Below are 12,306 nucleotides of genomic sequence, written 5' to 3' on the forward strand. Positions count from 1 at the left end.
TTTCCTGGACACACAATAAAACAAAAATATAGTCCTATATAAATTCAATAACTAATCCTCATATCTTCATGTTTTGTTATGCCAACAATTCCAGCATCCAGTAGGTATAGTTTGTCTCTGTACCACCATGGTAGGTGCATTAATGCTTTCAAGATTGTGTTTTTTTGAAATGTCCAAAATTTCTTTCTCTTTGGCGTTAGCTTAATGTTTTTTGTGCTCTCTTTTTGTCTCCCTCAGCTTCTGGTCCTTTTGTTAGTTGATAGAAACTCTGCTGTCACTCCGTGATCCAATAAAAGTGTTAAGTTGTTCTGGCTAATGTGACTTGAGGCATCCTTCCCATAAACAAGATTGTAAAATCTGGTACTCGTTTAACTATGCAAGTTCACAATGAACGCAATAAAATGTATATGAAAAGCTTTACTGAGCAATTATGCATGTAAGAACACTGGAGCCAGGCATCTGCAGTATCAACAGCCATCTTGCTTGCTCTGATGTTTAAAGAATTAACTATTTTTCCCCTTAGTATGTAAGCATTTCTCTTTTCAAAATTAGCCCTTATTCTTGTAAGAGGGAGAAATTAACAGTGCTGTGTTTTCTGATTTTGAAAGTAAGTTCAAATTGATAGTAGAGACAAATGGGTGAAGAAATGGAAATATCCACCCCGACTTTATTTGAATGGAGATCTGTGTTTCTTCCCAAAGGGCATGTGTTTAGGGACAGGCATGGTAAGGGGTCCAAGACAGGCAGACTGAAAGCACAGGGAAGCTCGAGGAGAGAAATTGTCATGGTTTTATGGGTTAATTTTGTCATAGGAACCAGCTGCGGTTTCACAGGGGTGGGTGAGGACCGCTGGGCTTGGCATCTGCCCACCACTGCCATTTCCTACCAGAGGTACCAACCTCCCAGATCTTGCGTGTGTGTTCTTGACTGTCTGCGGGTAGGCATGAATCGGTGGCAAAGAAAAAAATGATTAGTGTAGGGCTGGAAGGAAGAACCTTATTTATATAGAGGTAAACGATGAAACAGTATTTCTGAAGTGGGTATTTTGAAGGGCTTCCGATTCAAATGTACCTTTCATTTGTATAAAGCGCTGCAATTTGTAGAAATCTGCTAGTGACTCATCCCAAACCTGAGGGGAAGCGGAGCTACTGTGACACAGATAGATACTGGAGCGCTGACACGGTATCTCCTTCAGACTGAAGTTAAATTTTCACTGGTTATTCAGGAGTGAAAGATATCAGCACCTTCCTCCAGCACCCTCCTGTTGGCTCTGCTTAGCGTGGTGCGTATTCAAGTTTAGGGATCCTCACCAACACTGCCCCTGCATCTGAACAGAGATTTGTGGTAGTTGCTTGAACACTGTGCAGATGATGAGCAGCTCCCATATTTCACTATCAGTGCTGTAGCAGTATATTTACTGAGTGCTTCAGTTCACAAGATGTACAACATGCTCAGTTCTCATGGCTTTACAAACTTCTTTATCTCGCTCCTAGAACAAAAATGTTCCTTCGCTTAATTGGAAGATTTATAAAACATTTAATGAATCAAGTTGACGTGAAGTAAGATTGCCATGTAATTACAAAACTTTGGCATTTTGTTCTTTTGTGTTCTTACGCAAGCTTAAAATTGCTCTGTCATCTACAAAAATTACTTTAATTTGTGCAGCGCTGTTAGAGAAGGCAGAAGTTGGAGTGAGATGTGTTCCCATGTTTTGCAGAAGGAAAACAGGGTAGTTTAGATCGGGGTGCAGGAACATCTTCCTATAAAACATTTGACTGCTTTGAATGATGAAGAAAATACAATGTATTTGAAATTATTGGATTCTTATTGTCCCTTTAAAATGGCTGTATGTACCTTGAAGCAGGATGTCTGTGGGTACAATTTTGTGACAACTTCTCCTACTTAGTATTGGTATTCCGTGCAGTAACCTACAATATCTTTCCCTGTTCTGTTTTCTTTACCACCCAACGCCATAAATAGCTAACAACTACAATAAAAAAAACACTGACCTGGAAGATTAAATATTGACATTTCCCTGTTTAAAATGGCATAATGAAACAGTGGTATTGAGTTAATATTGAGATTAGAGGGATGTACTTAGCTTTTGCTTATGTTTCACACTCAGATCGATGTTTTCTCAGGATGAACAATATGCTGTTAATTGGCTTCTGCTCGGTTGCCGTGTTATTTCTCATAAAAAGAAAGATGTTTTATAGAGTCCAAATGTTGAGCCTCTGTCCTCTGCCCCAGCTTGTTCTTGGACGTCCTCCTGTATTGTGTTGGTTTTACCTGATGTAAGAGGACAGGATGTATGTATCTTTATAGAAATCTGTTACTGGAGCTTACTTAATAGTTCATGTAAACACTTAACCTTGACTCACGAATCCCAGGACTGAAAAAGAGAGTGTTCATGCTTGGAGAACAAACAAAAACCAGCCTGTGGTTAGTAGGTGGAAATACTTATTCTCTGTGGATTGGGAACGGGCTGGGCACGTGACAGACCCGAGGAAATGGCTAGATAAACAAGTAAACAGCGTGAGGACAGAAAATAATAAACTTGTACATTTTGCCCCAGTCTCTGTCCTTTTTGGCTTACGAGATTTTTAAGTTGTTGTTTCCCATTTTGTGCTCTGGGGTTGACGTGTACCCATGCTGCAGCAGAACACACGCGTCTTCTGACGTAAACAATTTGTTAGAGGTATTAATAGAAGAGTAAATCCAAATCTGGCCTATTTGGTAAATCTTAGGCTGCCTTTAAAGTGCTGCTATTTTGGGACGAGGTTGTGAGCAAACGAAAATAGGAAAACAACTGCCAAACAAGAAGAGCCGTGATGCGTCCTTCCTTCTGTCAGAGTAGGGCTTCAGCTCCCTGCGGTGCCGGTGCTTGGTTCCCAAGGCTGGGCACACCAGGAGCTGCGAGAGGAGCTTGAGGGTGGAAAATCTCGGTAAGAAGTGAGCTTTCTTGTTCTTATGCCCACCAGTGGAGGTATTGACTGGGGCGGGGAGAAAACGAGGAGCAGCCCCCCTACACCACCCTTGTTAAGTTTCATTGGAATAGGATACCCGTAGAGATGAACAACCAGTAAGTAGCCTGGAAAGGGAAATGCAGCGGTTGTGTTCTCGCTCATCTCTCTGATTTAGGAACGAATTCTTGACATTCTGGGTAGACCCCACCTACATACCGCTGTGTGCCAAGGCATTTGTTTACCAGAGCGTGTTTGTTCCCCCGAGCCCGTATTTGCAATTCTAGCAGAACGTGCTGTAGCCGGGATTCGGGAGGCTGAATTAAGAAACATCCATACAGAATTACTACTTTGAGAGCTTTTTTTATTATCCTTAGCTTAGCTCTAGCATACCTTCCTGCACATACTGCTGGGATCTTGGGCAGACTCAGAGAGCTGACCTGTTTTATGGGGCTGCGTCTATAAGCTGAGTACCAAAGGGTCTGTGTTGAGAATGAAGGGCAGGTCTTACCATGCTGTGAGGTGGGAGTTGTTGGGGCTTTTCGACCTTTTGTTATATGTGTGTTTTTTTTTATTTTATTTTTTTTAGGACTTTATACAGTTTATAAATTAGTAAATCAAGTCTAGTGTGCTTTGGCAGGGAGGTTGGACCCGATGATCTCTTGAGGTCGCTTCCAACCCCTACAGTTCTGTGGTTCTTTTCCTCACGTACCTGGAACCTATGTAAAATCCATATAAAACTTCTATGTAAGCAAGTAGAGGTGGCTCAAAGCAGAACCTACAACATGCATCCCTACAATAATGGAAAGCTAAGGTAAACTGGGCTATCTGTGGTTGGACACGATGATCTTACGGGTCTTCTCCAATCTAAATGGTTCTATGATTCTGTCTTGAGCTCAGTATTCACACCGTGATCCTCCTGCTGGCAGCTGAAAAAGTTTGTAGAGATTTTGGCTGGGTGCTTGCTCTGCACTGCACACCTCAGTGAGCAATGGTAAGTGTAAGGGAAAAGAGATCAGGGCCCAGAGGGCTGTCTGTGCGGGTGGGTGTATTTATATACTGGCGTACATCCATGCACCTGCAGCTAGCGATGCTCCTAGTGAAGAGGTGGCTGTAGCTGGATGGCATCTCCTGGCGGACAGCGAGCAGGGAAAGTGAGCAGGTTGCAAGCAGGGGGCTTCGGATCTGAAGCGAGCCTTGTCAGGCAGCTTACGGCACTTGAAATGCCTCGCGTTGCAAGGAATTTTTAGAAACTGATCTTCAGAGTTGTTTGCTTTGTGACAGAATGCATTGTTCAGCTTGCCTTAGCTGAAAAATGACTGAAGCTGCAGTATTAATATTAATATTACGTTCTGGTTTATGTATGAGGGAAATGAGGAGGATTAAGCGAGGAAAATCGGGATACGTGTATTTTAAGTGCAGATATGGTATTTCATTGCCTGATACTGCTTTTTTATCTTGAAATCCCATCATGCATTTATGCAATTTCTGCCAAAAACTGCTTGCCTATATCAAATTACCCAGAGTTTTGTTAGTTACAATGTAGTGTTGTACAGAAGGAATGAATTTTCCTAAATATCATTGATAAAAATTATACTGAGTATATTACAAAAATATGCTGAGAGTATAAAAAACTATAACTCTTGTAATAAAGGATAAAAAGGATAAGTTACAGCCTTACTTGTCCTCATATTTTCATTTTATTTTCCATTACTTAAAATCCTGTCTAATGCTTGTGACATTAACTTGATTTGCATGTTTGTGTGTTCTCTAATATTTCTTCGGATAAAATGTGAGGCTGATGATGGTATGGTGTGGATTACAGGTTGGTACCTTGCTCTTGAGGGATGTCTCTGCTGTGTTCGAGGTACATAAGTTTCCCAGTTGAATGAATGGTTCAGGTTTCCTCTCCCACCACTCAGCTCATCACATTGCATTTGCTGTCTCCAGATCTTCATGCATACTTCCCCACAGTGTGCTGGTAGCTGCTAAGTCCATAAACTCCCTTCTCTACTGGGCGTTTGCTCATAGTTGTTGTTGGAAACAGATTCTCATGAAAGACCATATGCAACATAACCAAATATGAAGTATATGAAGAAAAGCCGCATGCCCTGGCTTAAGAAAGCAGCTCAGAGCATGGTGATCATGGCCTTTCAGGGAATGAAAGCTCCTTGAAGCTCAGTAAGATCCAGGATATGAAAGTGGCCTTTGGGAGGGGAAGAGGAGGCATTCCTATGCCAAGTCTCTTTTACTGTGTGAGGAATGAGGGCCGTCCCTTGACTGAGATGGGACCTGTAAAAAGTGCCATGCATCCAACTTTCTCCAGAGATGCCTCCTTTCTTCTTGCTGGAGGTGGTACTGGGACAGCACGTGAACTGTTTGCATTGATTTTGGAGCTCTGGATACCCAGCAGACAAGTAAGAGTGGCCATTCAGCCCAGACTGTGGATGTTGAGAAGTCCCACGTAGGTCCAGTGAGCATCCAGAGCAAGGCTGTTGCTTCTAGGGTGAGCTATGTACGTGCTGTATGTTGGCTTCATCTTCCTGGGGTGTAAAGGCACTGTCGGAGAGACTGAGAGCTTAACATATTCTAAGCAAAAAACGTAATTACTCTGAAGAGCATTGGTAGGCAATCTGCATTTCCAGGGTATGCAACAGCATACTTGGCATACATGTTCCCCTAGGTTGGGATAAACTCGCCTTTTTAATCATTCAGTCTTACCTGTTTTTCTTTAATTCCATGTGACACTGCTGGTTTTGGCACAATGCCTGCTTGTGTACCAGCATTCATCTCCAGCATATGCTTCACTTGATTTAATCTGTTTTTCTTTTCTGCGAAGAATTTCTTTGATCTGGTGCTGCTGTCATTCTTTTGGTCCATGTTATGCATGCTCCGTGATGTTTGTGAAATGGTGTAGTTTAGCAGTTTTTCTGTAGTTATCCCTTCATTGCCCTGGTTTGTGGTGTGTGTTACGCTAAGCGTGGGCCATGTAGTGTTGTAGATTCTGGTTTGGACCTCCACCAGCCTTTGTGCTCCAGGACACCCTTGAAATGCATGGATCATCTTTGTGACTGGAGCTCTGGAAAACTGTCAGCTGGCTGTGAATGTCAGTCAGGATCGGGAAGCCTCCTTTACATCCAAAACCTTATGCTTTGTTGAAATAATACTGAATCTATCTGCAGTGCTTGTTGAGGTGGCATGTGGTAGTCTTGGGTGGTTGGTTGGTTGGTTTGGGAGTAGGGGCTGAAGTACGTGTTCACCACAAATCAGTCTCTTAAGTATTTATTCAGTCCCTCCAAACTTAAAGACTCTCTCTGTATTCTGAAGACATTTTGTGGTTGATCTAGAGCATGAAAAAGAAAGTAGGGGAAAAAAAACAACATTTCTCCTACAGAGCTCATGTAAAACTGAACCATTATTCAGACTCCTCTAATAAGCACAGGCATGCAACTATGAAAATGAGTTAAATGAAAGCCATTAATATGCATACATGCATTAAGTGTTACAAAACCAGCTTTGGTGAAGAACAGTTACCTGGTGACACTGTTGCTTGCATGTGCACTGTGGAGTTTAAGTCTCGTCCGTCTTTTTTTTTTTCCTAGAGTTTTAACTCTTAAGACTTTCAGCTAAAGCACTTTCCCACTGAGTGTCACTTCTTGATTTTATTCTTGATAGCCCATGTTTTCTGGTAATCTCATGTACACAGGGAGTCCCTCAGAAGACGTTTTTCTCCAGTAGATACATCGCTGCTGTTGTGTTTTGCAGTGCTGAGTGCCTGATCCCAGCTGGCCCATTTCCAAGCCTCGTAAAAGTCCAGTTCCTAAGCAGGTGGTGGGTATGGATATGGATTAGTCAGGTGAATCCAAATGGAAGGTGTGAGTATAAGTAAATACCAAGCATAAAATTACAGAAAAGGGCAAGTATATATGCGTCTTCATACATTTTATGGGGTCTTTGTGGCAGTGAGAATCTTGGGTTTTAGGCAATATTTGCCTCGAGCTGCTATGCCTGTGTCATCATGAGGCCCATCTGTTACAGCTAGAGGCTTTCCAAAGGGTTATGTCCTCTGGAAATGTGCTGTGTAGCTGGAGGTAGCTGGAGCTGGGTTCCTGGATAAAAATCGTTTGGCAAATGCAAAGTTAAGTACAATGGCCCTCAGTTGTTTCCTGAGGGAAGTCCAAGTTTAGGGCTTTATAGGCTAAAGGCTAGCAGTAATTACTTAAAAGATCACTTCATCAGGCACTGTCACGTTCATGCATTTTGTAGAGCTTTGTGTAGACATGGATTTGGTTTAACTGGAGCTGCTGGTATGCGAGATACCATCACGGAGGAGTGTCTGATTCCAAACATCATCTCAGCGTAGTGTCCAAAGCTGATGACTCTATTAATTGTCCTTTCTGGGACAAGAAGGTTGTGTTATCCCTGAGCAGAAGGAGTGGGACAGCAAGCTTTGTGTTAAATGTGACAGGCTACGTATTTTCAAGATACAGTAAGTGAAACAGAAAGCTCTCACGTCAGTGTTTGAAGCTGGCAGTGAGATGATTATTTCAAGGTCTTACTCAATTGACCCACAGTGTTTTAACAGTAATTAAAAATATTGGACTGTACTTACCAAATGAGTGGGGTTGTGCTTGTTGTGTAAATATTTGAACATATATTTAAGTACTGCAGAATGTACATAGGGAACAGTGCTCTCTAACAAAGCTCGTGGCTATGTTTAAGCAAGTCTTTTGCATCCCTGCTTGTCTTTGTCTTATGACAATGCTTTTTATTTATATTGTATTTTGTCTGTTTAGGCCTCTGTTAAGATTATACTTCTGATCTTTGGTCAGTGACGGGGTTTTTCGTACTAATTTAAGCACGTTTTCAATGAAAACAGTTTTTACTTTACACTTAATAGTTCAGAATACTGCTACCTGCTCATACTGGGCTTGGAGAAATCCAGTTGAAATGGGATGAGATGGTTCCTTCCTTTATCCTTTTTTTTTTTTTTTTTTTTTTTTTTCTCTCTCCCCTTCCTGCCCTGTCACCCACTTACTGGCATTCTTCAACAAAGACTTGAAATAGTTGGGAAGACAGCACAGTTCACGGATTTGTAACATTCCTTAGAAGCCAAGTACTGCGAAGCAGTTGGTGGAAGCGAGATTCATTATGTATATTACTTGCCAGGGAAACTTAAAGAAACCTGTAAACTAGGGTTTCTTTAAAGTTTAGGAGCTTAACAGGGGTTCGTATGGTGTGATGCAATATATAGATAAACTTGCTGTGGAATTCATTCTGGCAAATTACAGTTTAGGGATACGCACCACACGGCTGCTCTGTAATTACTTAGGCTGAGCACAGCTCTGGAGTAGTGAGAGGAACTACGTAAGATTAAACGCTTGACAGCCTGGTCTTCAGAGAGTTTTCAGCTGCGAGGAAGGACAAATTTATCTCTTTATTCAAAGCTTTAGGGCTTAAACTGTGCGGCCAGGTAGACAGAGGTAAATTATCTCTTGGCCAGGGCTCTCCCTGCTCTCCCACACTGAGGCCCCTCTACTGTAAATCAGTCGAGTGACTCCATTCAGTGGATCTGCTGACAAGTGAATGATTAACTGAAAACTATCAACTGGGTAGGAGATGAACACTGCTAAACGACTTGAAAATAACTCTTGAATACAGATTACCTGATTGAATTATTTGCCAGCGAGTTACTTCAACTGACTGAAGTTCAGAGCCTTCTGTGCTGGGATCAGAACAAGAAGTGCTAGCACATTTTCTTTAAAAACCCTCTGTGAATGTAAGGCCTGATCTGAACAGGCAGAAGGAAGACTTGCTGCTGTGCCGTCTCTGGATCTAGCAGTGCCTGCCCCAAAACACGAAACTCCCAAATTGGCAAAGGGCAGGCTGGGATGGGAGAACTCCTCATTCCCTCCTGGGAGGGCTGCGCTAACATGGCAGACAGGCATCCAGTTGACTTGCAGCGTGTGTGCGTACGGGGTTGCGACACGCTCATCCACACACTGACGTATTTCAAGCAATGCCGGGTGGTTTTGGGAGCGCGCTTGGATGACTGTCAGTGCCTGACGCACGAGCACAGGGCTGGGTATGAGCGATCACAGCGGGGCTCCTCGGAAACCGGCTCTCCTCACTTGCTCTTCGCTAGGTGTACGTGCCAATACCTGTGACTGCATACGCGAGCATCATCGTGCCCCGTCAGGCCCACGGGCGAGCCCTGTGAGGATGAGGACGTGCTTGGGGAACGCGAGGCTCTTCCGTCGCCGCTCCCCAGCAGCTTGCTGGTGGGAGCTGCTGGGGTCTGGGGGCACCCGGGTGCTGTGTGGCATTTTTGGCTCAGTTGCAAAGCGAAGAATAGCTTTGAAATCCAAAGAATTTCTTCTGGGAGGGGGTGAAAACACCATAAGCTTTTACCTCAAACTTGGTGTTATCACTAAGCATTAGGTATTTGCCTCCTCAGCCTTGCCTCAGTGACAATCGCTTAGAGCCTGTGTGTATGTACCTCAGCGGGCACAGGTGCCCCTCTAACTCCTGTGCATTTAGGGCTGGTTATCAAAATAAAGTAGAAACGATACTGCTGTTGAAAGAGGGTGTGCTTTTTTTCCACGGATTCCCTATTTTTACCGACTTCCTTAGTGCTGGCGTGCATCAGGTACAGCTTAGCGGTTACCCGCTGCTAGGCGGAGCCCAGCCGGGGCCACCCCAACCCTCCCAAAAAATGACTTGGGGCGCAGAGGCAGCTCCCTAAAGATCCCGGGACCTCCTCCCTCGGCCTGCAGCGGGCCCGGCCCCCACCTCCCCACCTGGGGGTGGGCTGAGCCTTGGGGGCCCTTCCTCTCCTCTCCTTTTCCCTTCCCTTCCCTTCCCTCCCCTTCCCTGCCCGTGTGGGGCTGCGTGGGCGGGGGGGGGCCGGGCCGGTGCCGCTCCGCTCCTCTCCCGCGGCCATTTGGCGGCTGCTGCTCGCCCGGCGAGGCGGGGGCACCCCGCGGCCCCAGGGGGAGCCCTTCTTGGTTTTCCTTTTTTTTTTTTTTCTCTTTTTCTTTTTCCCCGTTTATTTATTTTTTGGAGGGGGAAGGACGGGCTCGCGTTCGCCCGCGGCATTCCTGAGGCGGGCGTGGGGTGGAGGCGGGCAGGAGGCGAAGCTGCTGCGACCCGGCGGAGGTGAGAGGCTGGGGGAGGCTTTTGGGGTGCTGGGGGGGGGGATTTGGGGCGGGCAGCGAGCCCCCCAAAGGTCCTATAGGACTCAGGTGTGATCGTTTGCAGGTCACTCGGCGGCTCGCTGCTGGTTTCTGAGACTGAAGCCGCTCTGACAGCCTGCCTGCTTCTCCTTCAGTTGTGAACCTTTATGTGGTTTTCCTCCTCTAGCAGCTCCTAAAGACGCAGCCGTGCCGCTTCTAGCTGTGAGGTGATTTTTGCAGAGTGGTGTGGTTATTTTTTATCCCACTTTGTATTTGTATACATGTCTCTTGGTGCTGGTTTAGTTCCAGCACCGTGGTGTCGCCTCAATCCCATTACGGCTCTTCAGCTGGCACGGGAGAAATCCCTCAATATGACTCGCTGCTGTCCTTCTGTAGCTAAGTTTGTTGTTGGTTTTATTATAAAACTCCCTTCAAACATATATTTATTATATTTACAGACACATACAGAACTAAATCTGGATTTCTAAAGGCTGCTGTTGTTCCATTTTTGGTTCTTCTCATATTAAATAGGCTTCCTCATAACCACTCCACTGCTTTTTCTTTTTTTTTCAGCCTAAGTATCTAAATATAGCTCTGATTAAAATTTCTTTTTAAGCATTCACCTCCACATCAGTGTCTATAATGACAGCAATTCGAGCTAATTATATATTTAAAAATAAAAAAAAAAAAAAGGAAGGTGTGTGTGTGGAGGAGTATTTTCCTGAAGATACTTTAGATTTCAGGAAAAAATGTTCCAAACTTTTGGAAAGCCTTTTGGAAAGTTCCCTGTGAGCGTTGTCAGGGTTGTCTCCGTGCATGGCATTTCTAATAACTTACAGCTAGAAAACTGACCTCTTTATTGCGTGGAAGATATTTTGAGGTGCTGTTTTTGGTCAGAAATGCATCACTTTTAACTTGTATGGGCCAGTGAGAACTGCTACTTGTTTTACTACCGTGGCAATTTGAAGTTCAAGTATCACCTGTGGTTATAGCATGATGATGATGAATTGTGTGAAAACTGTTTTCCAGCCTTAATTTCCCTCTTTGATTGTAAATTACAGCCTCACCACATCTGACGTTAAGCATGTGTAACAGCTTGGTGCAATAAGCACATGCTCTCTGAATCCCTGCATTTATTGAATTAAAGGCTTTCTTACTCCCTGGGCAGCTCTGAGATGTGACAGGTCCATGTGTATGCCTACCTGTAGGAAAAAGTGAACTGTCCTTGCAAAAGGGGTGTAAAATACTAGAAGTAGTTGCCCTGGTGTAACGTGAGGAGTCCAGCGGTGGTGAGCTGGGCGTGTAATTTGGATATTGCTAAAAGCTCTTTCTCTTACTTGCCTTTTATTGTTCTGATATTTGCATCATTGCCTTCTCACTGTCCAGCAGCTCTGTGGTTCTAGGCAGCCGTCAGTTCTGCAGAGCGCAGACCTCAAAAGCGTGTTTTCTGGGCTGTGAACTGTAGCTTGGGTTGATGTACTTCATCATTTTTAAATCCTGATGTATTCTGCTCTGCAGAGCCTTTGCCAATGACAGGACAGAAAATCCAGGAACTTTCCCCGTGCTCGATGCACTAACAACAACATTGATCTTAAAGGAGAATCCGGATCTATTTGTGTAGCGAGACGGGGAGAACAGTTGGTGACTTTTGTTCAAGGTCATGTAAAAAAAATAAATAAATAAATAACCAGGCAGTACATCTGGAATTGAAATTTGGGTTTCTCTATCTTAATCTTCTGCGAGAGGGGCAGAACGAGGCTGGGATTATTTGCATTGTGTTTACTGAAGCCTGACTGCCCTCTGATGTAGAAGTGAATATGCTGCAAGCGGCTGGCATCTGGTCTGTGCGTGACCTCTGGGACGGAGCTCGTGCTGGTGCTGCAGCTCCTGCTCTGTGCTGTCCCTGGGCATTTACCTTCAGCTGGACCCGGTGTGTAGGAAGGCAGAAGCATGCCAGGGATGCACAGGTAGCATGTGTAAGGCAAACTTGATTTTTACTTGATCTGCTGTTTAAGTAAGCCATGCCACCAGAGGCACAGCGACCTTTCCAGATACATTAGACCAAGGCTAAAAATGGAGTTATTAGACAACCTGTGCTCAGGATTAAAAGACAGGCATCTTTTATTGGCAGTAGTTGTTCTCAAGAACCGTTTTATGACTCGGGGATT

The 12,306-nt window shown here is 44.3% G+C and overlaps 1 protein-coding gene across 3 annotated transcripts in view; it reads left to right on the forward strand.

The window, feature by feature from the left end:
- The window catches only part of LOC116485553 (serine/threonine-protein kinase Sgk3), a 54,343-nt gene that overhangs the window by 9,638 nt on the left and 32,399 nt on the right, over positions 1 to 12,306 (forward strand). The window contains exon 1 of one of the 3 annotated variants that reach the window (XM_032181048.1): positions 10,004 to 10,121. The exons of the other annotated variants lie outside the window; for them this stretch is intronic. The gene's annotated coding sequence lies outside the window, so the exon portion shown is untranslated. Of the gene's footprint in view, positions 1 to 10,003; positions 10,122 to 12,306 lie in introns of those variants that run through there. 3 annotated transcript variants of the gene reach the window in all.

This window comes from Aythya fuligula, chromosome 2 (assembly GCF_009819795.1).
Source record: "Aythya fuligula isolate bAytFul2 chromosome 2, bAytFul2.pri, whole genome shotgun sequence".
In the NCBI taxonomy this organism is placed as follows: domain Eukaryota; kingdom Metazoa; phylum Chordata; class Aves; order Anseriformes; family Anatidae; genus Aythya; species Aythya fuligula.